A 27,015-nucleotide genomic window follows, 5' to 3' on the forward strand; every position below is an offset into this window, starting at 1 on the left:
TGGTAGCATTGTAGGCATGCACCAAAAATGCAACATGCTGACTTCAGGATGCGTTATGCTCAGGGTGCAACATCCCTAGCATATCCAATAGAGTTTGATTAAATTGTGCTTGATGAGGGTCACCTTGTCAGTGGTAAGGGGTTGTCCTGGACTTTTTGATTCCTGCCACCTTCAGCCCCTCCTTCAGGAGATGACTCTCAAAGTCTCACTCCTGGTCAGAATGTATCCAAGTTGGGTGTCCAAACACTGAAATGTACTTTGCCCACAATACTTGTGCTACAGTGGTGGGTCTCTGGTCCTGCTTGGGATAGGCCTGAGTGTACCACATATAGTGGTGGGTCACCACTAAGATGTTTCCAGTATTCTTCCTATCCAGTTCTAAAGACAAGAAATCAATGCATGCCAGCTCCAAAGGTTTGCTGGTTGTGATGTTCTGCAGATAGGCTGCTCTAGTGGGAACAGTTTTCCATTAAACACAGCAAGCACATCTCACATTTCCTGTGTACATCCTCGGCCATCCAGAGCCAATAGAACCTATTGCAGATAAGCTTGAGGGTTCTTTCCATATCCAAATGCCCAAAAAGCCAATAGAACCTATTGCAGATAAGCTTGAGGGTTCTTTCCATATCCAAATGCCCAAAAACTTTATGCAGGGCCCTATACACTGTTGGTAGTACCAGTTGTGTTTGTTGATTTTGCAGTGGATCTGGTGTGACCCAGTGCAGCTCCCCTTGTATCAGTCTGTTCCACTCCCTCAGTAGTGGAGGGAACAATGGTCACAAAGTTTTTCCCCTCTTTTTTTGCAAGTAGGGTATCCCAGACAAGCCCCCATTGTAACTGCCCATAGGCAGACTCAAATCTGGGACCTCTGGAGCTTACTTCCAGTGCCTCTACAGCTTGAGCTAAAGGGCAGATGGCTCTCATCCAAAGCTGTAGAGCACACTCATTCTTTCTCTTTGAAGTGGTCTAGGTACCACTGCACAGGAGAGTGAACCACACACGTAGGTATGTGGATTACAGTTACAAAAGCGAAATTTTACAGAGGTGGAACATGATTTGGGGATAGATCTGAAATTACTAACAGTTTTCTTGGAAACATCCTATGTAGGTTTTGCAGGTTTTCCTTAACTCAAGAAGACTTCAGCTAGCAGGTCCAGGCAGAATGAGAAGCAGCCAGTATGAGAAAAATGGCCATCTTGCAAGATCTTTGCAGTGCTGGCTCTCAGTTTTTGAAATCCAGCCAGCACTCTATTCCATTCACTTTCAAATGTTCTCCAGGTCTTCTCTTAATAACTCATGGTTGATGGACGAGTGTGTTTACACAGGTTTGTTTGATAGCCTAGGGGAAAGAGGGAGAGAGAGAAACAAGTATCAGCAGACAAATAAAACGAATCAGATGATACAGAATATATTTAAAGTAGGCCATCTACACTGTTGTCATTACCACTGATTATTATTGTTTGGTATCATTTCCAGATGAATATGGGGACAAGCTGACCAGTATTTTCACTGCCAGAAATAGTCATGTGCCTAACTCAGAAGATAAGCATGGTCCCCTTGCTAGTGTTCAAAAGACCATCCAGAGTGAAGAGCAAATGTCTCAAGAAGGTATCTTTTGTAAGGGCTTTTCTCTTCATTCTTGCAACCTGTTGCCATTCTGAGGTTGAGCAGCACCCTAAGGCCATGGCTACACTAGCCCCCACCTTTCAAAAGGGCTAATGAGCCACTCTGGCAGATGCTAATGAGGCGCTACCATGAATATGCAGCACCTCATTAGCATAATGGCAGACACGTGAGTTCCGAAAGTGCCGCTTTCGAAACACACAATGCTCATGTAGACAGGAACCTTTTGAAAGGACCCCCAGGCTTCAAAAGCCCCTTCTTTCCATTTGGTTTTGGGAACAAGGGGCTTTTGAAATCAGGGATGGTCCTTTCGAATGGCCCCCTTCTACATGAGTGTCATGCGTTTAGAAAGCGGCACTTTCAAAATGTGTGCAGTCACAATTATGCTAATGAGGTGCTGCATATTCATGGCAGCGCCTTATTAGCATCTGCCAAAGTGGCTCATTAGCATCCTCCTTTCAAAAGGTGGGGGCTAGTGTAGCTATGGTCTAGTAGTGGAGTGTGCCAAAATGCCTCATTGCAAACATCAGCTACAAGAATGTCACAACCTCTCAAAGAAGATTCATAAAGAGAATGCTGCCTAATGGTTAGCGTAGAAAAAATAATTATTGTTTATAGACTTTTCAATATTGCAATGCAAACACGTCCATCAACAGTATCAAAGCTATATCTGAAGTTTGTTACAAATTCCACACAAAAATATCACTTGGATTTCCTGTACCCACTTTTTTAAAAAAAAAGTTGATTAATATAAATATATAGAAACTTTTCCTGATACCATGTTCCTTCCAACAATTTACCTACTCTTACTGCCGTTCTCTCTCTTTACATTTTTCAACAATTTCTTGCATTTTCACCATTCCTATCCAACTATTAACAAAGCATAGAAAAAGAGGAATCTTTAACTTTTAGATTTAAAAAAATTGAACTAATTGTGTTTACAGTCATTTATGTAAGGCAAGAACTGAGTTTTTTTAAATAATAAAACATTTTTTACAAACACACATGACTGGAGACATCTGAAGATGGACAAGCTGTGGTTACTACAGAAAAGACAACTGGGAGGAATTTCACACATCTAGAAGTTTCCAGTCAAGTCCAACAAATTCAGCAAAGAACCTATGTAAGAGATATCTTGAAATCCAGGAAATCCAAAGAAATGGAGAGAGATTTGGGACACGTGAATATGACAGCTCTGCTCTACCTCAAAGAAAATCATGCTTGCCTGCAAAGAGTCCTTCAGTGACCCATGGAAGACAGCAGTCAATTCTTGTTGGAGATTCAATACTCAGAAGAATCAAAAGATCCTTTTGCAAGGGACAGTGGACAGTAGAACTAAGTGCTGCATCCTCAGAGCCAAGACATTTCTCTGACTGGGTAGGCTTCTGAAGTCAATGAGCAAAGATCTACTGATGATGGTTCATACTGGCACTACAGACACTTGCAGATATCTAGACAACTTCAGCGAACTTGGAACCATGCTGAAAATGAATGTGCACATAATCTTCTCTGAAGTCCTTCCTGTTTCATGAACAAAAGACAAGGCAGAAGATTCTTGATGTGAACTTCTGCTTCGATAAGTGATGTGTAATTTGGAGGATATGGGTTCCGTGGAACATTGGTTCTCCCTCCTACTGAGGTGGAGACAATCCAAACTATACAGCCTCCTCTTCCATGTAGAGGATGGACCAATCTTCCCAGAGAAAGGACAGTGAGCGAAATCAGGAGGGCAGTGCTTAATTCGTGACAGGGCTTGTCAAGGCTGAGCCCCACTACCACTAGGCTTGATAGGTCGTAGTTCCAGTGCCTCTGGTCTTCTCAAGTCAGCAATGAAAGTAAATTATTGTTAACGCCCCAGCACCTCTTTCATTACAAATTAAGGACTGAGGGAAAGTGTTACACTATTAGCAAAAGGGAGAAATTAAAAGAGAGGTGATATGACTTATTCAGCACAAAACTGAAATGCTGAGAACAAAATAATCAAGGAACCTGAGGCCACGAAGAAAGAAATTCTTGAATTGCTTGTATGCTAATGCTAGCAACTCACTTATGAGCATACATTCAATCTAGTTGATTTTACTTAAAACTTGTGGAACTGTGGTGGGGTCTCCTGCCCCACTCTGCTCTTGAGGGCTCTTGCATTGCCCTGAGGGCTCCACAGCCTAATCCATATCCATTTTGTCAGGCCCCACAGCCTAGTCAGGCCTCAGTGGCCTAATCAGAGTTCACAGGCCTAGCAGCCTAGTCAGTACGAATTCCCCCTGTGGTCAGGGTAGTGTGGCCTAGCAGCCAAAGTCAGTATGAATTGCCTGTGCAGTTGGGGCAGTGCAGCTCCAAAGTCAGGCCTCAGCAGAACTGTCAAAACTCATAGGCCCAGTGGCCTAGCCAAGGCCTCCATGGCCTAGTCCCGATTTGCAGGCTTAACAGCCTAGTCAGTTGCTAGGCACAGGGGCCTAGCTGAAGCCTCGGCAGCCCTGGCTCTCCCTGCTTCAGGGCTGTAGGAAGTTGGGGGTAGGGGAGCTTGGGCCCTCCCACTCCACCAAGCGCCAGCTCATGGCCATGGTGTGGTGGGCATGTGACCCTAGCCACCAGCTCAGCTGGGGTCCTCGCCACAACACAGAGCTCACAGCATGGGCCCTGTCCTGGACTACTTCCTATCCTGCTCTGGATGAGATGGGCTGTCCTGGCTCTGCCTGCATCTCCCTGGGTTGCTGCTGCTGCTGCTGCAGCTACTGCTGCTGTGACTGCTGCTCTGAGGGCGGTTGCTGCTGCTGCTGCTGCTCCAGCAGTCGCAGTTCCACCTGTAGCAAGTGTTGCCCCCGCTGTGTGGTGGTCAGCCCCAACTGACTGGCCTCCCAGGCTTTTATACCTGGGCAGCAGTCAGAACGTACCCCGCAGGGCATCAGGGGAGGGGCCTTTTTCATCCAACAAGCCTGGCTCCCACTCCCCTGCTCTGTGCGGGGTTGGTACGCCCCAGCACAGGGACGATTCACACACGTGAAATGTTAAAATCAGTGGTTGCAAGCTGTGTAGAAAGGACTGAGTAGCAAACTGGGGCGGGGCATGGTGCTCATGTCAGCAATGAGAACAACAAGGAGCCTTGTGGCACCTTATAGACTAACAGATATTTTGGAGCATAAGCTTTCGTGGGCAAAGACCCACTTCATCAGATGCATGAGTGCAGGGGGAGGGGTGTGATTTCAGAGAGGTATTTAAAGAGTGGGGTCCCAGTGAAAGGGAGGGCCAGAGCTGACAAGGTCTATTCAGCAAGGTGGAAATGGCCCAGTATCAATAGTACCGTATCAAAAGAGGAAAAAACAGGTCAGATCAGATAGGGGGATATGAGCCATTGTCAGAGTCTGATGGAGAGATATTAACACCTAGGGCAGAGAAGCTGTTTTTGTAAGCTGTGAGCCACTCCCAGTCTCTGTTTAATCCTTGGTTAATGGAGTCAAATTTGCAAATAAATTGCAGCTCAGAGATTTCTCTCTCCATTTGATTTTTGAAATTTCTTTGTTTCAGGACTGCCACCCTTAAATTGCTACTGAGTGTCCAGGGAGATTGAAGTGTTCCCCCACAGGCTTCTGTGCATTACTGTTCCTGATGTCTGATTTATGTCCATTTATTCTTTTACAGAGAGACTGTCCAGTTTGGCCAATGTAAATTGCAGTGGGGCATTGTTGGCACATGATGGCATATATTATATTAGTAGATGTGCAGGTGAAGGAGCCCCTGATGGTAAGGTTGATGTTAGGTCCTGTGATGATGTCACTGGTGTTGATATATGAGCAGAGTTGGCAGCGAGGACTGTTGCAGGGGCTGGTTCTAGGCCTAGAGTCGCTGGTTTGTGATTTGTAGTGGCTGGTGAGGATTTGTTCAAGGTTGGCAGGCTGTCTGTAGGCGAGGACAGGCCTGCTTCCCAAGGTCCGTGAGAGTGAAAGATCATTGTTCAGGATGGGTTGCAGATCACTGATGATGCATTGGAGAAGGCCTTAGGTGAGGGCTGTATGTGATGGTCAGTGGTGTTCTTTTGTTTTCCTTGCAAGGCAATGTCAGCAACGATAATTCAGAAGACAGTGATTTGAATGCTTACTCTTCAGTGTCCTAACCATGGACCAGGGGAGGCTGAGCATCCCCAAATAGCCCAGCATGGGCTTGCCCATGCTCTGCCCCCAGGTGCCCTCCTACCTTCTTCCAGTTCCTGCTCCACTCCCATGGCTTGGGCTGGGGTGGCACTGCAGCTGGAGTGGCCTGGCCTGCAACAGGGGCTTGGGGCATCTGGAGCTAGTGCTTACAGCACTGACTCCTGGAAAACACACTGACCAATCACATGCTAGAAATGAGGCTGGCAAAGTCGGGGGAGGAGGCACTGAGGCTGCACCACTTGGCTTTCCAGGACTGGGAATGAGCCATCTGCCTGCCACTCTGGGGGTTGGGAGCACCAGGACCAAGCCACCTGACCAGCACTCTGGGGCTGGGAGCTCTGGAACCATCCATATAATGCTTCAGTACTGGGGTATGCTCAGGCCTCCTGAGGCTGGCGGGGCTGGCAACTACAGTGAGAGTGCATTGAGCTGTAGTGGGGGAGCGGCATCAGGTAAGGCAGGGCCTCATACACAGGGGGAGGGACTAGAGGCTAACTTCCCACAATGGGCAGTTCACGCACCACCCACCATCCTAACAGATAAACCACTAGATGGGATTCTAACTTGTGTCTGCTAAGACCACTAAATCATACTGGAAGCAGGATGACTACCTCTATATGCATCTATCTATGTGGTTTTGAGGTGGAGGGGGCTGTATGATCATAGGAGAGCGGGGGGGAGGATTTCAATTTTTATGATGCATGATGGAGGTCCCTATTACCAGTACTGAAACATCTCTGGAATTTCTAAAAATTAGAGATGAAAATTTCCTAACTCAAAAAGTGTTGGTCAACATTAGAGAAGCACTAATAAATAGTTCTCCTAACCGATAAAGAGGAAATGAGCAAAGACCTGAAAATTAATGGCAGCTTATGTACAAAAGATCATTAGTTAATCACACTTATCTGCAAGCAAAGTCCAGGCCACTAAAAATGTATGTTTATATGAGATGTTTTTAATGGAAACAACTGAAAACAATTGTGAGCCAAATAAGCAGGGAGGAAGAATTTAGTCGGAAAAATGTGAATGAGAATTGAGGATCATGTAAAACGTACATGCTGGTTTAAACACCACACAGCCACAGTTGAAGGCTGTGCTATTTAAAAATGTAACTTGGTTTTGTGGAAAAGTAGATGCAAAAATATAAACAAAAGAAACATAGAGTTGATAGTAATTAATCAAAATGAGATGTTAGTAATTGTAAAAAAATGATATGGGAAGAAATAGATGCAAGGTGAAATCTGTAGATAGCATTGTTAAGGATAATACGACTTTTTAAAATATTTCAGGAACAAAAAGAATGCTAACAGTGGCATAGGTCTGATATCAGATGGAAAAGATCGGATTATCAATAATAATACAGACAAGGCAGAAGAATTCAATGTCGTGCTGGCTGGCATGGTCTCTGGGTATGTATATCAACCTCGGAGCAGACTGTCAAAACACAGGGCAGGCACCCCAACCTGGCAGTATATGCTATAACTAGATTTAACCAAACTGATGATAAGCCTCAAGATGCTCCAGCCCAGTCACACTCCACCCCTAGCCCTGGTCCAATTCCAAAGAAAGAGCACCAAATAGAAGCTTTGCCCAGGGCGCCATTTTCCCTATGGTCAGCCCTGAGACTGAGACAACATTAGAAGACGTGATTGTTCAGCCACTAAAGAAGTACTTTAGTATTTAACTGCCAGACACACAGACACATACTTTCCCCTGAAAATAATGACCACCCGTACTGCTAAAAATGCTAAAAAGTGAAAGTATCTCTAGTTTTACCAGCATTGTTACCTCTGGTATTGAAAAAACCACAAGCTGTAACTGGCTGCAAAGTTTTGTCTGCTGAATTGCTAAAACCATGCAAACTGCAACACCATCTTGAAACTAGACATCTGGTTGTATAACATCAAAGTGTGCATACAAGAAGCAACAAAGAAAGTCAGCCTAGATGCAGACTGAAGTTTCTGACATCAAACATCTTCAGCTGTGGAGGTCTCTTATGTTGTGTTAATACAAATCGTCCATTCCAAAACACCACATAAAATTGGTGAGAAACTTATTCTGCCATTTTGCAAAGTTCTTGTCACTTATATTTGGCAGTGATACTGCCCAAAAGCTTAATCTCCTTTCTATGTTGAATGATACTGTGAAATGCAGCATGTGCGATGTATCTGAAGATATCAAAAAACAATTTGTGCATGAAATTAAACATTCTGTTTTCAGTCTGTTCTGCCTGCAACTCCATGAAACTACTCGCATTACTGACTGCACGCAATTGACAGTGTTCATATGGTTTGTGCATGCCGGGATGTTAAGGATGCATTCTTATTCCATGAACAACTTGAAAGAACCAAAACCACACAGGCCATTTTCAATAAGGTGAATGCCTTTTTTGAAAGCAGTGGCATTGACTGGAAAAAGCTTTGTGTATCAGTACCGACAGTGCTCCAGCATGATGGGTTTGGCTTTTGGCAGAAGGTAAAGTTTATGTCTCCTACTATGATTGTCATTCATTGTGGAATCCATCATCAGGTCCTAGCTGCAAAGATACGTATGTGCCAATGCGTCTGAATGCTGTGGCAGATGTTGTTACATGAACATGAACTACATTAAAGTGTCAGACCTTTTGAGATCTCTGTAACCAAAGGGTGGTGAATACTGAGTTGTGCTTTTCCACACTCAAGCCAATGGTTTTCTAAGATACATTCATTAAATAGGGTAACCATATCCCCCCTATCCTGAATATGGGACAAAGGAGGACGGGGGACAGCTCTCCGGCTGCAGCTGCTAAGGGCTACCGTGGGAACAGGGCTGCAGCTGTGAGGTAGAGCTCCCAGCTCCCTGTACCTTGAGGAGCTAAGCAGCAGCCGTGCCATTGTGCTCCCAGCTTCCCTGTGCCTGAAAAACCCAAGAAAGAGGACACAGCTGTGTGGGTGCATTCCTGGCATCCCTGAGCCACGGGGACCCAGCAAGCAGCCACGCCAGTTTGCTCCCTGCTTCCCCAAGCCACTGCCACGCCAGTCCAGCTCCCAGCTCTCCTGAGGCAAGACAGAAAGCAGCCGTTCTACTCTGGCTCTTGGCTGAGCTGCAGGAAGCCGGCTGGGGGGGGTGGGCAGCCACATGGGTGCACTCCCAGCTTCCCCAAATAAGGGGCAATTAGCCCCTTTTTAAAATAAATCAGGATGCCTTCCTGGCACCCGAAATACAGGTCTGTCCCAGAGGAAATGGGATAGATGGTCACCTTGGCATTGAAGAGGTTTTTTTCCTGCAAAAAGAGAAACAAGAGCTGAACAAAACATTCAGTGACATGAAATGGCTTCTCTCCTTGGCATACCTAGGATAACCTTAATAACCTCAATCTGTTACCTCGAAGGAAAAGCCCAACATTAATAGACCTGACTAATAAAATCACAGTCTTCCACATGAAGTTGCGCCTGTGGTGCAGTAAGTTGATAGGTCCTATGTAAGTTCCAGGGTAGGTGAAGAGTTTGTTATCTGCTACTTAGCTTCCTAAGTTCATCAGCAGTCCCTCTGGAGTCCAGGGAGATTACTGTACTGATGAACCCAGGAACCTGAATAGCCACCTGGAAACTGGATGGGGCATAATACAATAAAAATGTCCCCGACCAAACCCCATAGTCAGGGGTCTGGTGGCAGCAGTACCCTTGGCCACATATTTAGTATTTTTATCAATAACCTGCCAAAAAACATAAAATCATCACTAATAAAGTCTGCAGATGAGATAAAAATTGAGGGACAAATATGAAGTGGACAGGTCATTGCTTCTAAATCTATGAATTTTAATGCAGCTAAACCTAAATTTACACATCTAGGAACAAAGAATTTAGGCAATACTTACAGGACAGGAGAACACTATTCTGGGGAGTAGTGACCTTGCAAAAGCTATGAGAGTTGTGGTGGATAATCAGCTGGGCAGACACTCTTAGTGTGCTGCTGTGGCAAAAAGAGCTAACAGATTCTTTTGGTTGTGTAGTACACAGAGGTACTGAGACCTCAGCTGGGGTGAGTGAAGTCTCTGTTCTACAGCCCTGGCTGAAACACAGCCAACCTTTAGCTCATGTGGTAGAGTACAGGGCTGTACACCCTCTGATTGCAGGCTCTATCCCTGAGGCTGGCAACCCAGGTCTATCAGCGTTACAGTTGCATCAAGAGGAATCTCAGGAGTGATAGAGAGGTTTTAGCTTTTGCATTTGGTGCTGGTGCAACACATGCTGGAATATTGTGTCCAACTTAGGGGCCCACAGTTCAAGAAGAATGTTGATAAACTCAAGAGAGTTTAGAGAAAAGCCAAAAGAATGGTTGGGGAATTAGAAAACATGCCTTCTTGCCATAGACTACCAAAGAAACTCAATCGGTTTAAGCTTAACACAGAGAAGGTTAAGGAATAATTTGATTACAGTCCATATATGTGGGGAAGAAGTAGTTAAAAATGGGATCTTCAGTCTGGCAGGGAAAGGTGTAACAGGATCCAGAGACTGGTTGTTGAATCAAGACAAATTCAGACTGGAAACAGGGCATATATGTTTAACTATAACAGTAATTAACCCAGCTTCAGGCTGAAACCTTCCCCCACTTTTTAAGGACTATATAGTATAATGCTTCACAGTAATTCTTCTTTCCAAATCTACTGAACTGGTGTGGCTTGAAGTAACAGAAGTTAGGCCACTCCTATCATTTGGCCTATAGGAAGCCAGCACCCAACATCTGTTTGCTTGCAAGTATCTGTGTTAACATAAACAGGCTCATGCAATCTGCTGGACCCAAAAACATCATGTGAATTCAACGTGATCCTAACAGGCGTTTGATTACATAAATGCTGAACATGCGCTATCCTGCTCCTGTAACAACACATGGCATGCTTTTTCTAAGGAAACCCACTTGGTTCCCACTAGCAATGTTAAAGGTGTAACATACAAGCAAGGCTGTTGCTATTTGCCCACAATAATAAAAGCAAAAATTAAAAGAAAATAGGGGAGGAACTACCAAAACAACATGGAAAAGCTTTATTTTTATTCTGTGAGTATTGGCTGGAGACTTTCAAGAAAAGCATTGATGAGCACCAGCTATTACTATGCCAAGTTAGGAAAATGAAAGGTAATTACATGACTAGGAACCCCTTGTCATGCTTTGTAAACCAGAATGAGGCTCTTTGAACTCTTAACACCTAATTAAGTGCAGCCACAGATGCCAGGTTAGATTTCGTTTGAAGCCTAAGAATGTGCATAAGGAGCTGCAAGCACCTCCCACAGCCAAATCAACACATGGAGAACAGGTATTTGTGGAGGAGAACCATTGACGGGAAATGAAGCAGTCCCAAAACAACTTCAGAATCCGTACTCAAAAAGGAATTACAATATACAGAACTCTAAGAGACCGATCTGGATCCCCACACATAGGCCACGCAGCCAAGTTGTGCACAGGTTAAACCACTGGTCAGAGCATGGAGCACCGGTAGAATCACTTCACAAATGTTACAACAGCCAAATGTCTCGAGTAGCTGCCTAGCCTTTTAAGTAACTGGGCCTTACTGGACAATTTCACATGAAGAGATTTGTGCGTGTATGCACACACACAGAGATGACATGTGGATGGCGCACAGGGGGTCACAGTCACCCTCAAGCATCCGCCCCTCCACCCCGAACTCACTGTTAGCTCCATGCTGCTTCCGGTGTGTGCAGGGGCACTCCTGGCTTCTGAATCTATGAATTTTAATGCAGCTAAACCTAAATTTACATATCTAGGAACAAAGAATTTAGGCAATACTTACAGGACATGAGAACTGTATTCTGCGGAGTGGCGTGGTCTTAGATCGGTGCAGGAAGAGAAAGAGGTGGGCAGGAGCAGAGCGGGGGCTGGAGGGCACGGGGCAGGGGCAGAGCAGGGACAAGGAGGGAGCAGGGCTGGGGCATGTGCATGGTGACCCCCTGGAAGCCTCTCACCAGACTCCACTGCACAGACACATACGCACACATACTGAGTCCCTATTGCATGCACAGGTGTCTCTGTGTATATTTTTATGTTTGCTCTGCTTCTTCCTTCTTTCATTTTCTCCTCCCCCATTCCACTTGCTTCCCTCCTTTCACTGTCTCCTCTCCCTGGCCCTGCATTTCGTTTCATTTCCACTGATTTTTTGAAACATGGCAGTAATCTGAGATGTTGAAACAATCAACTCCCATGTTTCGTCCCCCTCCCACCCAGTCCAGTCTGCCTCTTTAGTCTGGCGGCTCTTGTGGATAGGGCCTGTCTCATACTCCATGTTATACAATGCTAGTGTGAGCAGGCATCGTATTTTTAAAAGGACAGACCCAAACTGAAGCCCTCCTGTGTATGTCCTGGCTTCTTAAAAAATGGCAAATTGTCCCATATTTTCTGTCTCCTCCCCCAGCAGCATTGGTGGGTCCTGCTGTTGCTCCGATGCCTGCTTGGCAGCTGCCCACCCAGCAGCAGTGAGTTGGGGCTGGGGGAGAGCCCAGGGGCCGATGATGGGGTGGGTGTAAAGGCTGCTGGTGGTGGGGCCAGGCTTCTCCGCCAGCTGGTTGGTCAGTGCAGTTCTCGCTGCTAACTGGTTCATGGCCCGTGGAACTGGCTGTGTGCTGCGAGCTGGGATGGCTGATGGTCACATGCGGGAGCCAGGCAGTGGCCAGTTGTGTCACCTCTGCTTCCCACCCACTGGCCTTTTACTTGCCTCCCCTCTCCTGTTCTCTTCCTGTTTTCCCCTTCAGCCTGCACCAGCCCTGCTGCTGCTACATAGCTCCCCAGCATGGTGCATCCTGACCCTGTGCTGTGCAGAGAACCAGCCTCTGGTCAGAGCACTCAGCTCACCAGCAGCCTGGCTGGCAGGCTCCTTCCTTCACCCTCTGCCTCTGGCTGGGCTGGTGACCTGGGAAAACCCAAGATCCTCCAGCCTGAGGCACTAGCCAGGAGGAGCCAAACCCTGCCCATGCTAAAGCCCTGCATGGTGCTCACAGAGTGAAGCTGCTCCACCCCTCAGTTAAGTCCTGGAGTGGCACAGAGAAGTAATTTACAGCCTGTTGGCACCCCAGCTCTGCAGGCTCCACAGCAGCCTTCTGGGATGGGCTTTGCACCCTCTCCACCTGCCCCACCCAGGGAGCATGGGGTTGCTCCATTCCCTCTGCACAATCCTCTGCTGAGCCACCTCTTTGTAGAAGCCCCTGGGATATGGTTCCCTGGGCCCTGGTGCTCAATGCAGCCTTAGGAGTTAACCCCTTCCTGCCCACACTGGAGCCAGGGGACAGGATGCAGCTTGGTAATGTCAGTAGCTGGCAGCAGCCTGGAGGTGTTAGCTGCCTTCTGACACTGTGCAGGCAGGAAGGGACAAGAGGCAAGGGGTAGGGTGGGGGTGGAGGGAGAGAAGAGATGAGCTTAGCAAAGGCATGAGCTAAGTCATTCGTGTGCCACCCCCTGCTCCTCTGCCTCTGGAAGCTGCCCATCTCTTCGCACACAGTGCAGAGAGGCTGTGTCTGGCCACATTCTGGTGTGAACTCTGACAGAAACAGGGGGCATGTGACCCTGCACATAAACATCCCACATGTTGCCTTGGGGAGATGTGGCACCAGGAGAGGCAGGACCATCCTGGGGGGAGCCCAGTTAGCTATGGCAGCAGTGGTGGATTAGCCAGTGAGGCCTGCGCCAATTGGAGGGTCCCAGGAAAAGGGGCTCCCCTGGGCCTTGACCCACTCTGTCTGCCCACCACTTCTGTTCAGCACTGATTAAAAAGTGCTGTGTAATGTTCTGAAAACTGGCCATCCTAGTGCAAATTGGGATTGGCACAGGAAAAGGGAGTTGACTCATTCCAGCTTCAGCTTTCTTTGGATATTGACTCACTTTCCTATGCAGTGTATGATAATGGCTTCACCACCATGATAAACATTCAATGAGTGAAACATTTTAAGACAAACATTTTAAGACAACCCATAGGCCTCACATTTAGAGCGTTAGTATGAAAAGTTAATGCATGTTTATTGACCTCAAGCGTGTACATACCTATAGAATAAGTGGGTTCCAAAGGTTAGGCTTTGACTCCATAGTTAGGCAGATAAAGAAGTGGTATGAGTTTCCAAAGCTGCCGGGCATCCAAAGAGTCTCAGCAACTGAACTCAGCATCTCTGGGTACGTAGGCCCTTTTGTAAAAAGCAGGCTAGATAGGTGGGTGCCTATATACAGATTTTTAAGGGCCTAACTTCAAAAACTCATAGAATTGGGCATAGAATTGAGCGACTTCAATACGAAGAGGCTCTTTTCTTCTGTTTGTTGCTGTACAACACACTGAGGGGTATACAGAGTCTAACACGAAGTACAGATGTTACATACGTATTTACACATTTCAGCCAACTGGAGATCAATTTATTTATTCAGTGCTATATTGAGTTTCTGCTTTGTACTGCACTATTAAGGGTCTCCTCTGACAAAGCCTTACGCAAATCAGCTGAGCTACTCAGGTAAGCAAAAGGGTACGAGAAAGAGCTGGCAAGGTCAGTAGATTGCACGCATTCAGAATGCAACTTTCAAACATTTAATGCAGCTGAACCAGAGCATTTCATTAAATAACTGTCACTCCTCTAGTGTCCCAGTGCCCAGCTTGCACTCCCACAAGGTACTATATGAGCACAGGTGGGTCTTGCAGGCACTTGGCACCAAGGAGGATTCAGCTCTATATGCATGTGCACACCTTTGCTCAATTTGCACACATACAAAAGTATGCATAGATGTGTATATGCATTTTGCACAGATAGTGCACCTCCCTGGGAAAATTTGCCTTTAAGCCTCAAAAGAGAGAGACTAATTGTAGCACCTAGTGGTTCATAGCATGAAAATGCTTTCGGATACTGTTAATAAGGCAACACATTTTTTATAGAAATTTCTGCTTCAAACAAACATATAAGGAATCAGTTCTCGCTGAGATTTTAGCTGTGAACTGTCAAATCCAAAAACAAATTTTCTGCTACTTATTTCAATTACAGAAGAGTTTGTATCAGCTCAGAGAATTAGTGTGCTCGTATTTCCTATCAAACCATCAGCAACGAGAGGGGCATCCTGCTCTGTGGCACTGTCGTTCCCATTGTACGACTTTTTTCCCCTGTTTGGGGACCAGTCTTGCTCTCACTGAAGTCAGTGAAAGTTTGCCACTGCCTTCTATGGAAACAGGTTCAGATCCCTTTGATATATTAGAAATATAATAGGCTGTGACCAGATTAGGCATTGCAGCTTAGAAAATAAACGTCTTTGTTTTGCTGCAATGTTTATCTTCAATAAATACCCCAGCTTTGCCTCAACAATTATCTCTGTGCAGCAGACCATTTTTCCAGTGGTAACGTATAATTCCATTTAAACATTACTATTTAAAATATATCCTCTTTGTGCAGAAAAGAAATCTGTTGTGTTTGGGAAATGTTAGGGCCTCATGTGTTTCTGGAATTAAAGCAGCAATTAAATCATTCAGACCTCATTCTTTCTCCTGGGTTTCATTTGTGCATTTCTTGCTTCACACAATGATTCAAGCTCTCACGAGGAGATTGCAAAGGGAGAGATTTGGAAAAGAGCTTGGCCAAAGCACATTTTCCAGCAATTCTATGCCAGCTGCTACTGCAGGTGATAAAAACTGATAAAGGTTAGCAGCACCAGCACTATCTACTGAATCTGTTTCAGATTGACAATAGGAATACAGGAATATGTGCGCAGGCAGTTTACATTCTGGGTAGTTTTCTTTTTAAATTAGCAGGTGCTCTAGTTCCTGATGTTAATTGTTACACATTAACATAGTGTTCACATTTAAATCTGATTGCACACAAGTCAGGAATACAATCAAGAGTTTATAGATTGTTTTAAAAAAATAATGTAAGAGGAATTTATACCCTGAATGTAGTTGTGTGTGTGAATATCCAGGATAGTAGTATTTGGCCAGAGACAAATTTGGGTTATATGTAAGTCACAGTGTCTTTGTGTGGCTTGTCCAAAGTTACCACTTAACAAATAAGGCAATGTATACTGAGACAAAGTAACTATACTAACTCTGCTCTCACTTTCATCAGTGAAATTCCATTAAGTACACTTAGATAAATGAGCTCAGAACCTAGCTTGCAGTGTTTGCATCACCATAAACTTTAGCAGGGATCACACGTAGCAGTGCCTCTTCTGATAGAAATAGTTGCAATTGCAGTGATGGAAACTGAGTAAAGTAAGTGCTAACACTGTGCAAAAAGAGGCCAGTGCTGGACAGCAAAGCAAAGAGTTGAGTGACAGGTGAACTCTGTGGTTAGTAGCTCTCTGAAGAATCACTCATTGAGCAACCTCCTGTGCTCTTGACTGTTTGGCAGACACAACCTCCCCCTCCCATTAGAAAACCCATGAATAAAAGCAGGGAGAACACCAGCTGTCTTCGAAGGGGGTATTTCTCCTTACACCTGCCTGTGCCACCTTGACTGAATCTGATCCTGTTCGGGATTAGTCACAGTCCAGTGGCATCAATAGAGATCGTCTCATTTATTCAATATGCTTCCTGTCACATGATTCTCTGTCAGGCCTGCATGACAGAAATGCAGGACTCCTTTGAGGTATGTGCTCCTTTCTAGCTTTACTCTTATTGGTTCCCTGTTCTTGGTAGCTGCGTCTACACGTGCACGCTACTTCGAAGTAGCGGCACCAACTTCGACGTTAGGTGGTGAGACGTCGAAGTCGCTAACCTCATGAGGAGATAAGAATAGCGCCCTACTTAGACGTTCAACGTCGAAGTAGGGACCGTGTAGACGATCCACGTCCCGCAACGTCGAAATTGCTGGGTCCTCCATGGCGGCCATCAGCTGGGGGGTTGAGACATGCTCTCTGTCCAGCCCCTGCGGGGCTCTATGGTCACCGTGGGCAGCAGCCCTTAGCCCAGGGCTTCTGGCTGCTTCTGCGGCAGCTGGGGATCTATGCTGCAGGCACAGGGTCTGCAACCAGTTGTCAGCTCTGTGTATCTTGTGTTGTTTAGTGCAACTGTGTCTGGGAGGGGCCCTTTAAGGGAGCGGCTTGCTGTTGAGTCCGCCCTGTGACCCTGTCTGCAGCTGTGCCTGGCATCCCTATTTCGATGTGTGCTACTTTGACGTGTAGACGTTCCCTCGCTGCGCCTATTTCGATGTTGGGCTGAGCAACGTCGAAGTTGAACATCGACGTTGCCGGCCCTGGAGGACGTGTAGACGTTATTCATCGAAATAGACTATATTGATGTCGCAACATCGAAATAAGCTATTTCGATGTTGGCTGCACGTGTAGACGTAGCCGGTGTGTGCTCACAAAAGGTCCAGGCAAAAATATAGATAGTGACGGGACTGAAACAGTGTGGACCAATGACAGAAAAAATACAAAGGTTGGAAAATGTTACCAGGCTGCCCTTTCCCATGAGCCCATGCACTTTGTTTCACGCATCTCAGGGAGAGGCTTCATGGAAATCTGGGGGAACCAACCCACCAGATGTGGCACACAGCTCCCTTAAACTGCTCCATGGCCACTGAAGCAGCACATGTAGCCTCCCGAATGCCTGTTCTGATGGGGATCTGTGTGGCCACAGGTCTGCAGAACCATGGACATTGTCCGCCCCCCAAACTGCCTGTTTCATGGTGTAACATGAGCCCTGAGTGAGCACAGCTCCACAGCACATGTAGGCCGTGTCTACACGTGCACGCTACTTCAAAGTAGTGGCTCCAACTTCGAAATAGCGCCCGTCATGGCTACACATGTTGGGCGCTATTTCAAAGTTGAAATCGACGTTAGTCGGCGAGACGTCGAAGCCGCTAACCCCATGAGGGGATGGGAATAGCGCCCTACTTCAAAGTTGAACGTCGAAGTAGGGCACGTGTAGACGATCTGCGTCCTGCACCATCGAAATAGCGGGGTCCGCCATGGCGGCCATCAGCTGAGGGGTTGAGAGACGCTCTCTCTCCAGCCCCTGTGGGGCTCTATGGTCATCGTGTGCAGCAGCCCTTAGCCCAGGGCTTCTGGCTGCTGCTGCCGCAACTGGGGATCCATGCTGCATGCACAGGGTCTGCAACCAGTTGTCAGCTCTGTGGATCTTGTGTTGTTTAGTGCAACTGTGTCTGGGAGGGGCCCTTTAAGGGAGCGGCTTGCTGTTGAGTCCGCCCTGTGACCCTGTCCGCAGCTGTTCCTGGCACCCTTATTTCGATGTGTGCTACTTTGGCGTGTAGATGTTCCCTCACAGCGCCTATTTCGATGTGGCCAGCCCTGGAGCTATTTCGATGTAGTGTGCACATGTAGACGTAGCCATAGAGAGCAGCAGAGTCCCTTTGTGTGGCTTTTCTGGGTCATGGACCCCGTGTAACTGCACTTCCCCTGAAATCCTCTCTGACCCTGCTGTACAATTTGGCCATGAGAAACATAACCTCGCACCAATGTGCTGCAGAGGTGGCTTGCCATAGTTTCTATATGAAACCCTGGTAAAAGGCAAATTCCTACTGCTTTGCCTTTGTGATTTAAACACACTAATATGCTGAACCCTGGATAATAGTAATTAGTACCTATTAGCTGGGTCCAAATGTAAGCACTGCTGTGTTGCAAACCTGAAACTTCTTCCCAAACAGCATTTAGGTGGAGCTTGTCTGCTGAGAACAGCAAAGCGCCAGCCCGCTATGGAATTTCAGCCCTGCGGGGGGAAAGCCTCTTCTTGACTGTCTGCCTCCTTTACTTGTCCACCTCCTCAGGTTGAGCAGCCAATCAGAGCTGCTTCAGGTAACAGGCAGCGTGCGCCCCCTAGGAGCCCCGGGGACTTTCTCAGTCGGGAACTGCAGACACCATTCTCTCAGGAAGAAAGATGAGAGGAGGGAGTAGAAAAAGCCCAGCAGGTTGCCCGGGGGGCGGGGAAGGGGTGTGTTCTCTCCTTTCCCCTCCCCTTTGGGAAAAATTGATTGTCTCTCACTCTGCTTCTGTTCCCACTCCCCAATCCCACACCAGGGGAGTGCAAAAATCCCTGGAGCTGTTGCCCTATCCAGGCTTGGGAAGGGGCAGAGGGAAACCTGCTGCAGCCTGAGAAAGGGGAGCAAAGATAACTAGCGGGGGCTGCAGGAAGAGAAGCAGGAGGGCTGAACTGATATGGGTCACAGGAGAAAAAACTGATGTGGGACTTGCTGTGCTAGCTGCTAGGTGGGGGATGGGTAGCCATGGGGGGTACGGGGACACAGAATTAATTAATTAGATTTTTGAGGTTTAGGGAGAAGCTGGAAGCTGTGCACTATCAGGAAGGCAAGGAAGGCCCAAAATTGCCTTACTCCATACACTTGGGAGTTTCTCTCTCTCTCTCTCTCTCACACACACACACATACAGGTGTGAAAGGGAAGTTCCAAAAAAAAAAAAAGACTAAAAATGAAAAGCTCCTTAAACTTTTCATGAATTTTGAGCCAAATATATGAGGTTTAGAAGTTTGGGACTTTTTAACTTTTTTTTTTTTGGCAGGGGGGAGAGTGACATTGGTGTGCAAGAGCCTGCAAAGTTTTTCAAGTCTAAGCTTATTGTCCCTCCTTTATGCCCCCGTTGCCATTTGAGGGAGGGGGAGGACAGTTATCTAATCTCTCTGAGAATGCTTCCACTGGTGGTGCCTCAGTGACCTCTCTTGGCAGCTTGCATGTCTTTCTTCTCTAAACACTCTTTAAGTCTTTGCATGTCCTCTGCCAAAAGATGCTACACTGAAATCAGCTGAAAAAACACTGCTGATTGCCTGAAAATTAAGGTCAGAATATCACTGAATCCTTAACAATTCGTATTAAAAATCTTCCATAGCAACTTTTTACAATGTTAATAAAGCATAAGCAATAACAGCTCACTTCGCATAAGAACTGTCAAGGAGTCCATCCAAATTAAGCATCTACCCTGACTGTTGTAATGGGCTCTATTTCTTTAAGACCAGCACTCCAATAAGAAGCATCTTCAATACTTTGACATCCTGCAACAACGATTTTATAAACTGTGGCACAAAGTTAAAGTACTACCCCATGATGCCTATTTAAGCTTTGAAAACTCACTACTGTATTCACTCTGCTTCCTACTCTGCTACCCACTTTGGGAATGGGATTTATTTCAGTGCTGTGCAACGTTTCCAACATTTTTCCACCTCTTACCTCTACCTTGAATAGAAGGACCACTGTCTTTTGAAGCCTGAGCACCAATACCTTTTCCAAAGGCAACTCCATTGCCTTCAGTGTAGGTGTGTAGGGTGGTAGAGCATCTTGCCCTAACCTGGTAGCTGAATTAAATGTTTTCCATAGTGGTCAAATTATGCTTTCAGAGAAATGTTGTGAACACATTTCTGTTACCTGAAAGTGTGTGTGTGGGGGGGGCACTGATTTACATCCTGTCCAAACACACTGAAGTAAATGGGTTGCATGTCACATAAATCTACAGCAAATTTGCTCTCTAGCTTTCAATATATGCCACAATTGTCCAGTTACTACAAAAATTGATACTGGTGCCTTGCACTTTGATCTTCCAGTATCTAAACTGAGCTGCAGCTTTCAAACTGTAATACTGTGTATTATTTTTAGAGTATTACGCAGCCCTCAAGATTGATTTGCCTGGAGTAACTTTTGCTAGGAATCCTGACAAAGGGATTTGTGGAGATACACATTTCCACCAGTGATAAGTTCACATCTGTTTTACACTGTGAAATGGCAGATCATTGTGAATCCTCTAAGTGCACCCCTTTTAAATACCAAATACGCCCAGCACCGAAAGCACATAAAGAAATAATTGAAAGACTCTGGAGGAAAGCCAAGAGGACATGGCTAATGTTTCACCTAATCTCCCCTTTCTCTACTCCTACAGTTTTGCCTACATGACGTGAACTTTAGAGCTCCATCAGGCAGCTGCTTCTTGACTGTTTGCACTGTCTGACCTCCTGGCAAAAGAACAAGAAAAACAAAGTTGCTAAAAACATAAAATGGTGAGAGCTTAGGTGTTGTGTGCCTGCAGGGAGAAAGCACTCATCTTGCCCCATGGGGGCTGGAACTAAAGTCCTTCTTAGGCCTTAAGATGACAGAGCTTGGAAAGCTCAGCATAGTTCTCAGCTGGCAGGTATCCAGGGCACAAAGCTACCACATGTAATTTATGCACATTTGGTTGTCTGTTCAGAAGAAAATCTGGACACTCACTTGGTAACTGAAATACTGGGCTCACTTACAGATAGTGTACTGAACTGAAGGAACCCACCGTCAATTACCTCCATCCTGTGGGAAAGCTTCCCCTGCTGCTTGTGGGTTTGTACCCATCTTCTTAATAGGACAGAGGATTCTAGAGCATTTTGGTTTTCTGGCCTCCTGTCTTTTGTCTTTCACATGCACGGAGTCACTTATTTGTTCACATGCATGCACACCACACATACGCACCTTTACTTGACTATTCGATAGGCCCTTTTTGAATAAGCCACAGACTTGTTAACGGTACTAAAAGCCCAGTTCTGCAACTCTGGCTTACACTGAATAGCACTCAGTTGTGTGGTCAGTTCTATGCACTGCATGGGACCAGTTGTAGGTGTAAACGCTGCTCCGGGTAAGCACAGGTTGCAAAATCAGACTTAAAGTTTACTTATTAGTTCTTTATAATTACACGATAAATTAAAAATGAAGTTGACAAACAGAAATATCGAAGGGAACATTGTGAATGCATCTGCAGGAATTTCGACTGTTCAGGTGTGAATGGTGTTAATTATTGATTGCTCCTGGTTACCCCAATTTAAACAAAGCATTTAGGACTGATCTTACCTGACCTTAAAATATCAAATATAATTAAAACATATTTTATCACTGAATGCTATAGGAGATCCACAGGGTTTTTTGGGTAACTTTAAAAGGGACTTTACCAGGGAACAAATGAGAAAAGCAATCCAAATTCTAAATGCAAAGAAACAAATCATAAAACTTTGCAAGCTGTTGACCAAAGCCTTGGTTTAAAAAATAAATCATCAGCATGCTAGACTTGGGGCAAAGCCGGCAGGCACCAATACAGAAATTGTGCTATGGCAGAGAAAACAAATATAGGAAGTGATAGAGGAATGGCACACAAAAAATAACTCTTCCTAGTAGGTATGTGCAGAAATCATTCTAGAAGAAATTAGTCAACCCAAACCTGTGGTCAATACTTGACCCACAGTTGAAATCAACATTTTGGAGGTGGAGAATGGGCTTTGAGAAAAATTTAAATACATTTATACCCAATTGGTTTTCATTTTGGTTGGCAGCTGAAGTTAATGTTCAGGAAACAATGCAGGAAAGGAAGTTCTTGTAGTCCGTCTGGGGCAGCCTCCAGCAAAAAGTACAGGAAGTGTTGGAAATCTTTTGAGAGAGTCTGTCCATGCAAAAATTCTAGCCCAGTTTAGCAGACTTGGGGAAGATTGTGATATACAGCCACAGAATCTTATTTGGGTTGGTGCAGAAATAGGCTGCTCTAGTGTGAGCGTTGGGAGACATTGTGGATGGAACTCTAGAGACTAGCATCACAGTACTGCCTCTGCAGGCAATGTAGCATCTTATCCCCTGTGCATCCACACAGACCTGAGTTGGAATACCATGTGCAGTTCTGGTCTCCCATGTTTAAAAAAGATGAATTCAGACCGGAACAGGCACACAGAAGGGCAACACAGCTGATCAAATGAATAGAGAACCTGCTTATGAGAGGAGACTTAAGGAGCTTAACATGACAAAACAAAAGCTGAGGGGTGATACAGATTGCTCTCTATGCATGCAGCAGAGGGATAAATACTGAGAAAGTGAGGAATTATTTAAGGTAGAGGCCTGTGTTGACAAAAGGAGACAAGGATCTATATGGCCATCAACAAATTTAGGCTTGAAATTAGAATGAATAGTGGGGACAAAAAAAAGGTCTAATTTGTTTCAAGACTAAGCTTGATGAGTTTATGGAGGGGATGATGGGATGAGGTTACCTACAGTAGCTTATGGCCCATCCACGATTGAGGTGAGCAAATATTTTCAGCAGCCAGATAGGGCACTAGATGGGGAGGTCTCTCCCAAGTGTGTGGCTGGTGGGTCTTGCCAACATATTCTGTGTCTAATTGATGTTTGGTGCCAGGAAGGACTTCTTTCCCAGGTCAGAAAGGCGGGAAGCCTGGGGTCAGAGATGGCCTTACTTAGCAGCATGGTGTATAGGTCACTTGCCAGTTTGAACTAAAGCAAATGGTGGGTTCTCTGTAATTTGAAGTCTTTAAATCAAAATTTTAAGGATATGCACGACGCTAACATTGTAACGTTGTATAAGAATAAAGGGGACAGAAGCGACTGCAACAACTACCGTGGAATCTCCCTCCTAAGCGTCACTGGTAAACTATTTGCTCGCATCGTCCTTGGCAGACTCCAGAAGATTGCTGAGAGGGTGTACCCCGAATCGCAGTGCGGGTTCCGTGCAGAGAGGTCTACCGTTGACATGGTCTTCTGTCATGGTCTTCTGTCTAAGGCAGCTGCAGGAGAAGTGCAGGGAGCAGAGGAAGCCACTCTACATAGCCTTCATCGACCTGACCAAGGCCTTTGACTTGGTCAGCAGGGATGGTCTGTTCAAACTGCTCCACAAGATAGGCTGTCCTCCAAGATTACTCAAGATGATCCAGTCGTTCCACAAAGACGTGAGAGGAACCATCCAATATGATGGTGCATTATCGGATGCTTTCAGAATCAGGAGCGGTGTCAAACAAGGATGCATGCTTGCTCCGACATTGTTCGGGATCTTCTTCGCACCCTCCTGAAGCATGCCTTTGGATCTTCAACAGAGGGCATCTTGCTGCACACAAGATCTGATGGGAAACTGTTTAACCTTGCAAGGCTGAAAGCTAAGTCTAAGGTGCGGGAAGTCCTCATCAGAGACATGCTGTTCGCAGACGACACTGCTGTAGTGTCTCACACAGAAGACCAGCTTCAGAAACTGCTGGATCAGTTCTCCAAAGCGTGCAAGGACTTTGGGCTTACCATCAGCCTAAAGAAGACAAACGTACTCGGTCAGGATGTTGCTGAATCCCCATCAATCAGCATTGACAACTATACGTTAGAGGTCGTCCATGAGTTTGTGTACCTCAGGTCCACCATCACTGACACCCTGTTGTTGGACACTGAGCTAAATAGGAGGATTGGAAAAGCGGCCACAACTCTGTCCAGACTCAGCAAGAGTGTGGAAAAACAACAAGCTGTACGCTGACACCAAAATGCAAGTCTACAGAGCCTGCATCCTCAGCACCCTCCTTTATGGCAGCAAGTCTTGGACCCTGTATGCCCGCCAGGAAAAGAGGCTGAACGCCTTCCACTTGCGCTGCTTCAGGCGCATCCTTGGAATATCATGGAAGGACAAAATGACCAACACCGCCGTCCTTGAGCAAGCTGGAATCCCAACCATGCACACCCTCCTCAGGCAGCGTCGGCTCCACTGGCTTGGCCACGTCCACAGGATGAATGATGGAAGGATTCCAAAAGACATCCTGTATGGTGAGCTAGCCTCTGGCAAAAGACCTCCTGGACGCCCCCAGTTGCGCTACAAAGATGTCTGCAAGAGAGACCTCAGAGAGGTAGACATCGAGCTGGACAACTGGGAAGAACTAGCAGACGACCGCAGCAGATGGAGGCAGGGGTTACACAAGGGCCTTCAGAAGGGTGAGATGAGGATCAGACAGCTAGCAGAGGAGAAGCGAGTGCACAGAAAGCACACTAAGGACTTGCCAGACACCCACCACATCTGCAAGAGATGCAGCAAGGACTGTCACTCTCCTGTGGGTCTTCATAGTCACAGTAGACGCTGTAAATGAAGTCCTCAATTGAAACTATAAAGGGCGCGATCCATAGTCTATGCAGAGTGAAGGATGCCTACAGCTCGTGGCTTACTACTATACCCAGCCAATAAATTAGGCACTGTGTGGAGGAAAACTTGAGATCTCTTCCCTTTTACACCCCAGTGGACTCAGGTGTACACTGGCCTTAAAGTGGTGCAGAGAACTCAAGTAAGGGGTTGTTGATAAGCAGGTGAGCCAAGCTACCAAGCTTTTTGATATTTGCCCATCACTTCGTCTTTCTTTTTCTCTTTGCCTTCTCTGTTCAAGCTTGGAGATTAAGGGCAAACTACCTTGCACTGCACTATGTAGTGCTTTTCTTTACTCACTGTCTTTCAATAGCAACAGTTACTTTCTGTAAGGACAAAAAAAAGACATTATATTTAGGCATTTTTAAGTAGAGTGCTCCTACTAGTCATTAAGATTAACATCACACTTAATTCACAACCAAAGCCATTAGCTAATGCTCTTTGTTCAAATCTCCCTTTTTCCCCAAATCACATCAATTCTAAATTAAGGAATTTGCTATACGCGATTGAACCAGCACACCAGTATGAGTGAGATCAGAAAAAGCTTTATCAGAGATCAGTTCAGTAAAGTCTGTAAGTTTTGCCCACAGGTTTCAATTTATGAGATTCTGTAGGGAAAGAGAAAGCATTTAATGAACTGCCCATAACTTTAAAAAAAGGAACATGTATAGACACTCCCCTTTGACAATCAAGTGCCATGGTAGTCTTTTACAAAGAACAATGTGTGGTGTCAGGAGTATAAAAAGTCCAAATGATGGAGTGTTTGTAGGCCTTATTTAGATTGCCTTTTTAATTGGTGTCTGGTTTGCTAAAGTAAAGCATCGTATAGGTTATCCAAAGAAGGAACAGAGATCAAACTGTAGCAAAAGACTAAACTCTGCTTTTATTCCTGCTGAAAGAAATATAGAGTAACTCCACTGGTTTCAACAGATTTGCTCTGGGAGCAAGAGAGCAAGAGATCCTAGACCCATAAAGCAAAAACATTTCACTTCAAAGCTGACCTGCCTGGGAAAAACCTTTGGTTTGGCACCTTTTTACCCCTTCTTTGTGGGGTACATGGAAGTCCTGAAAGGTTTTGTCTTGTTCCATTTTTAAAAAAAGTTGTCTGCCTTCTCCTGCTTGTTTTCCACATTCAGAATGGAAATGTTATCTACCCTGAATATTTTATGGCTGACTTATCACTCATAGGATTATAATGTCACATATATCAAGGAAGTTAAAATGTACTCTAAGGGACTGTTTAAAATGTTTTCTTCCCAGCCAGTTGTTTGTTTTTGTTAAAGGTCTCTTGCATTTCACTCAAAAAAACTTTTGGCAGAAAAAATACTTTTAAAAATATTCATCATCTCTTCCTCATCAGTTGGGAGATAGAAAAAGTTTGAAAATACCCCACACTGAGACTGCTGGTGAGTTATGGAGAAAAGCCAGGGATGACTAGAAATGGCATCTTTCTTGTTACTTTGCCTTGTGAATTTTATTCCTAAAATGTAGAATCTGCACTTCGTCCAAAGGAAATTGACTTCAGCAAAATACAGAATCCAGCTTTCTACACTAGAGTTAGTCCACATGTCATCCTCTCCTGTGGATTCTCTGGGTCCACCACAGCAATAGGGTAGATGATTTCTTTTTTGATTTTTTCTTTACCATCCATAAACATCTGTCATCATTCCTTTTTTTGATGCAGTCTGAGAAATAGTGCCCTGTACAGGATGTAAGATTAGTAATGGATGAAAAGAATTATTTCTTCTTCATCTGTAGAATTATTATCTGCAAACATCTGTCCCAACCTCTGATCTTGAGCAAATTTTTCTATATATTTTCCAGCTTTCAGAAAACTCTCTTGACCAGAAGAAATATATAGGAATTACAAAGGGAGGAATTAATCTGCTCCAAATAAGAGAGGTGAACGTCAGCCCAACAGTGCAAGGTCTGGAGAAAATTAAAACCATGGAAAGGAGAATTTTCTGAAATAATGAAGTAATTGGGAACTGCAGTTAGAACTCAGCCTTACGGATCACGGATATCGCTAGACCAGCTTTTAAAGGAATCTAGCCAATCAAAAAGTCATGGTCAAACATGGAAGCCAACATCCTGCAAGGGCCCCTGGGCACAGTGCTGGGGATAGAGAGTGTCAGCACTCATGGAAGGGATGGAGCCTCAGGGAGAATGGGTGGAACCAGAGGGAACCAGCCTCTCCTCCCCTACTTCCGCGATACGCAGAGAATGGCACCCTCGTTCCCTCCCCGGCCCTCAGAGCTGCAAGGAACGCTCTGTGCAGAGTGCTGGCTGCTGCTGTGGCCATAGTAGCAGTGGTGGAGCCCTGGCTCTCTTTAAAGAGCTGGGCTCCAGGGTAATTGCTCTCCCCGTTCTCCCCTCCCCTGG

The sequence above is a fragment of the Carettochelys insculpta genome, chromosome 4 (genome assembly GCF_033958435.1).
Source record: "Carettochelys insculpta isolate YL-2023 chromosome 4, ASM3395843v1, whole genome shotgun sequence".
NCBI classification, from domain to species: domain Eukaryota; kingdom Metazoa; phylum Chordata; order Testudines; family Carettochelyidae; genus Carettochelys; species Carettochelys insculpta.